Here is a 5986-nt window from a genome sequence, read left to right on the forward strand (position 1 = left end):
AATCTTCAATGCCGCTTCGTTCCACCTGTTTCATCAAGCTCGCAATCTGTTTTCTTTTACCCTTCTTCCTTGTTATCATTGAATGTGGAGCTTGTGCTGACGTGGGTTCCGGTTGAGCGGCATTTTCCTCCTCATCGAATTTCTTGGCTAACTCGTGGTCCTTGTCTTCGGTTTCCTTTCTTAACAGTTCATTGGCTTCCTCTTCGGCTAGAATTCTGCGAGCTGTTTCGGCATCTAAACGAATCTGCTCTTGAGTTCTAGCCGCTTGCAACTTAGACAACTCCTCAATCTGAGCTGCCACAGCTTGCATCATCTCGAGAAGGGGTGTGATTGCTATTTCAACTGACTTGTCAATCGTTGTCTTTATGGAAGTTTGAACCGTTTCAACAATTTCAGAGTGAATGGATGCCCGAACCGTTTCGACTAGATCGGCCTGAATGGTTGTAATTTTGGCATCCGTGGCTATGATGTATTCGTTAAGGGAGGAGATGATTGTATCAATAACAATTTCCTTTATTTTCTCAAGTCCTGGATTCTGATTAGTCTGAGATGGAAATCTGCCCCGGTTTTCCTCGTGTTCAGTTTCATGCGGCTGATGTCCCTTTTGCCGGTTTTCTGCCGACTTGGAATATTCTCCGATATTGAAGATTGGTCTGCTTTGAAACTGATTGGCATGTAAAAGAAGTTGTTTGTAGGTTTCTCTCCATTCTGCCTCTAACCGGTTAACATTACTAGTAAGAACATCCCTTACTTTCTGAAACCGCTTGATCATTTTTAATTCCATTGGAGTTAGTTCTTCTCCATCCGCTTTCTTCAATGCGTCATCTACCGCCCTTAGCTTGGCGTATTCTTACATCGTCTCTGATTTGGCGTATGCGGCCTGGATGACTTCAGTACCTGTAACTCTGAGAGCTTCCTGTTCTAACCACAGGAGTTCCGCCCAATATTCAATTTCGTTGAAGTCAGGGATCATGTCGGAAAGCTTTGTTTCACATCGTAGTCTGACCCATAAGTGATAAGGGGCGGCCATTTCTTCAGCTTCCTTATTCATGTCCTGGATGAACGCTTGGAACATTGCTTCTTCTTCTACTGAAATAGGTACCTCAGCTTCGGGTAAGATTTCAGATTGTCTGGGACCGGTTTGCAGTTCACTTTCTCCTCACACCGGAGAATCTTCGATCATAACTTATTTTCCTTTGAAAACCTGAGATAGACCTTCAGGTGTGATAGATGGATTGGTCGGCCCATCTTGGGCCAGTTGAGGGTTTGATCCGGTTGGAAGAGATTTGTCCCCAACCGAACCGGATGGTTCCTTTTCTTCGTTGTTTCCCTCTTGAGCCGGAGGGGTGATGTTTTCGGAGTTGGTTGTTTCTTCGACCGGGTGAATTTCAGTCTGACCGGTTGCTCCAACCTGATCAGTGTTCTGGAGAAGACTTGTGACATCGTCTTCAGTTTCATGAGTAACATTTTGGACTACGTCCTCTATTACCTCAGAGGTTCTTAGTCCGACATCGGCGATTATATCGTCAAGGTTTTTGGTCGGAGATTTAGAGTTTTGAGAATGAATGCTAACCTCCTTAGCCGAAATCTTCTTTGATTTGGACAGAGTTTCTTGGCTCTGTGAGGATTCGGTTTGCCTTGATGAAGGTGGTTAGGTCAAATTTGGATGGACTGTGTTAAGCGGGATTGGCTGAAGTAATTGATCAGTCGGTTTGGGTGATTGTTCCGAGGATAGAGTTTTATCGGAATCTTCCGGTTTCTTACTGCTTTTCTTCGCTGATTTCTTTACCCTTCCCTTTTTCTGCGGGATCTCAGTTTGTTTAGCCTTTCCCTTTGGATCAGCTTGTTTGGAGCTCTCACCAATCGGTGCAGCCAGTTCGGCTTCCTTTGCGGATTTGGCCCTAGTAGCTTTCGGTTTGGCCGTCTTAACAGTTTTCTTGCTTATGTGTTCAGAAGTCAGAATGTTGCCGGAGGAAAGTGGTTCACCTTCACCGATTTCGACGTGAAGAAACCGTAGAATCTTCCCAATCTGCATGGCGTATGCTTGGACCCGCCCGTTCATTTTGACCACCATTTCGCAAAACTGTTCAAACAAAACACTTCCCCAGTCAATCTTGTCACTACGGACAATCGCCATCAATATTTGTAGCTTCAGCTTTGTCAAATTATCGAAGTTTCCTCCTTTACCCTGAAGAGATTTAGATATGATATCCACCAGCCATCTAAACTCTTGCTTGAGTTTGTTCCTCTGGCTGGAGTGAGGCACCAGATCCGTGTCATCACTTGAAATGGCTAACTGGACAACGTTAGATTCTGCATCCGATAAGCTTGTTTTGAAGTCTTTTCCGGTATTTGGAAAATCGAGAACTTCCGAAAAGATTTCTTATGTTATGTTGACTGCCTTGCTGCACACGGTGGCGGAGACTGTTCTCTTCGTCAGAGTCGCCGTTCTTAGAAACTCTTCAACTTCTGACGGATGCACGAAGAACGGACCAGAAAGATAAGTTTCTAACCTAGAATCCCTTACAGATTGGAGCACAGCTTTGTGTTCTTCTGCAGCGTATTCTTCGATATCGTTGAAATCGACCTGCAAGATATATTTGAAGAGTGCTTTATCTGATTCCATGGTGAAATAGGGTAACAAAGAAGATGAAGATCGTGAGAAGAGTTGAATGCAGAAAGTTGTGTGAATTTTTAGAGAGAGAAAGCTTGAGTAAATAATCAACTGTTTCTGTCTTATATAGGGAGCGGTTTTGAACGGTTAAGAAGTTGAACTGTCACTTCATTCTTCGTTTTGGCGCCAATTTTCCCTCCAAAAGTTACTACAGTAACTTTCGGCGGAAATTGAGGAGATTAACTATGGGCGGTAAATTATGGGCGGTAAACCATGAGCGGTAAATTTTGAATTTTTCAGATATGTTTTGAGATTTATTTCCTTAACCGGAAGTTTGATGATTACTAAGATCAGAACCGAAAAAAACTTGCGTGAAAAACCGGAAACAAAAAAATATGAAATTCTTATATTAAGCCGGAAGATATAGGATCAGATGTGGTTATCTGGTCGTACAACAAAATGACCAGAAGTAACCGGAAGATATATAAAATTACATAAAATCAAACTACTCTCCCTCTATCATCTTGTCAACCCATTCATCCACGGTGTTGCCAGTCCGGTTCTCAATCCTCGTTATCCATCTATCTAGTATGGGTCGAGTCATGGTGTTGGCCGGACCGACAGAAACACCGGGTCCATGGTTGGGAAGATGAGCTTGCAGGTATCGGCTGATCTAGGGAGCAAAACCAATTCTTCCCCTTGGAGCTGAGATGAGTTTCTTCAAGTTATTGAAGAGATATGAAGCCCAGTTGATGGACGATTCTGTGACGATTGTGATCATGAGGTCAAATGATTCCCGGTTGTAGTTCTGGTTAGTCATTTGGCCCATGATAGACCGCTGTACCAAGTCATGAAAGACTTGGTATTGAGGTGCAAGTTCATCCTTCTCACCACAGTCATCAACCGGATGAATAGAGCTAGAGAAGATGAAGGCATAGTGTTCTTTGGCTGGAAAGTGGGGTGTTGGAAAATCCGAAAATCCTTCGGATGGAGGTTGAAAGAAGTTGGCGAATGACTCCTCGGTGAGCCGATGGAATGATCTGTCAATGATGGTCCTGATGCTGCCATCATCGAGTATGTTCCCATTGTTGAAAAATTCAAACACCTCCTCTTCGAGAATGATGTTTGAACCCTCAAGAAAGTGTTACAGCCCGGATTCTACAATTGGTGAAAAGATGGTTTCTTCAAACCTAGAGTTCAATACTTCGTAGAAGTCGACGATAATAGTGTTTCGCATTTCAGCATTCATTTTTCAAGAGATGGATTTGAAAGAATGATGAATAAGGTTTGAAGATTCAAGCTTAGAGAGAGAAGAAAATTTTTGAAGTGTGATTTGCTGAAGGGGAATGAGGTCTCTTTTATAACGCAGGCGGTTGGATTGCATTTAATGAGAATATTTGAAAAATCAGACCGTTTATGTATGGTCATAAATGCTTATCAATTTTCAAGGGAATAATCCGTTTGTAGATTGTCTAGTCTATTCGGATTAGGCATGCTTCTTGGAAAGCGAATATGTTAGTTTTCAAGACTGATTTGATATTGTTTGATGTAACGCATTTAATGTCTTTTATTTTCTCAAGATTTCTTAGGATTTTGACCGAAGAGGAAAGAAAATATTTTCATTAAGATAGGTACCAAACCGGTAGTACAACAAAATTACCGGTTTGATAATTGAGAAATAAGGAAAAGATTAGATATTAGATGATTCGGCGGCTTGATTCTTCTTAGCTTTTGCCGATTCCCATCGGTCGATTAGCTCCTGGATTCTCTCCTTTGTGAGCACGTGTTTTGGGTGGAGAGTGACAAAGGGGCCAGAATGGATGTTCAGACTTTCACAAAAACTGCTTAGATGAGGAGCGTAGCCGGTTTTGTTTGAAATGATCATCTTCTTCAGATTGCTAAAGATGATCCAGGACCAGTTTACCGGTGTCCCGACCGTGATGGCAATCATCATTTCGAAAATTCTCTCGGTATAGTAGTAGCTCTTCTCTCTACCCAGAACAGACTTTCCCATAATCTCACACAGAATCTGGTATTTGTGAGAAAGTTGACTCTTAGCACCTCAGGGCTTAACCGGGATGTTGGAGTTGGAGAACCAATGACACATCTCTTCAATGGTCACTGGGGAGTAAGTGAGGTCGGTTACCCCTTCAGTGGGTAAACCGCAATATTTAGCGAAATCCGTCTCGCTGAATAGGAATGATTGACCGTAGACCCGTTCCACGATAATGTCTCGGTGCACTTCTTTTGCCGTTTCGAAGAACTCATCGACTACCAAGTAGTCGATGATAAATATGTTCTCCAAGAACCTTCTTAGCTCGCTTCTTTCAACGGCTAAGAACATATCTTTGATGTCGTGATCTTCATATTGATATATAGAATTGAAATCAGCCAGCAGGATCTTCTTGGTGAGTGGATCAGAGTTCATGTTCTTGTGATAGGTTTAGTTCAAGAGATTTTGTGAATAGTGAATTTGTGAAGTGTTGTGAAGGATGAAGGGTTGTTTATATAGCCAGGGGTTCGGCTATGTTAGTAAGTTAAGCATGCTTCGTGATGTCATTGGTTAATTAATAGGGTTTAACTTGTTGAAGTGTATAATATTTATTTCCAATGCAAAATTAATCATTACTGAAGATTTTCATGTTGACAATAAATCTATTGACAAGATGTTAGTCTCCCTCTCTTGATGATGGACACGTGTCGTCATCTCGATTGAGGTATACTATTTTATTAATTATAGGCTTCATTTCTCAAGGTGTGCATGAAAACGCGGTTAGCCGTCCCAAGTTAACCGAAAAAGTTCAGTTTACCGAAACCATGATGCATTTTTACTAATTGGTTTTCCGTGACCGGTTTTAGTTGGATATCTTATTCCGGTGTGAAGAAATATTGAATCACATTAACATTTGTTCAGCTTTGGATTAAGTTTATCCATTTTACCAAGTCATTTGAACCGCTTAGTATGTATACATGTGGTTTGATATTATGAAGTTATCAGGCATAACCGGAGACTTCCACCCGGTTGGCATCCTTGAATGTTTAATGTCCTATTGGGATACGGTTTGAAAAGCGAGAGCTTCTCCCTGAACACATACCCCGGTTTTTCATGATAATGTATGTAGACAGCATGTATGGATGATTATGGTATAAGTTGCTTGCTATCAGTAAGTCCTAAAATATTTCTGAAATGAGAGAACTTAGCTTCTTGTAGCGGTTTAGTGAAGATGTCAGCCACTTGCTGCTCAATTGAGACGTATTCCAACCGGATGTGCTTTTGTTGAACATGCTCCCGGATGAAATGATGTCTTATGTCAATGTGTTTCGTTCTTGAGTGCAACACCCATTTGTATGTGATCGTTATTGCACTGGTGT

The sequence above is a fragment of the Impatiens glandulifera genome, chromosome 2 (genome assembly GCF_907164915.1).
Source record: "Impatiens glandulifera chromosome 2, dImpGla2.1, whole genome shotgun sequence".
Classification (NCBI taxonomy): domain Eukaryota; kingdom Viridiplantae; phylum Streptophyta; class Magnoliopsida; order Ericales; family Balsaminaceae; genus Impatiens; species Impatiens glandulifera.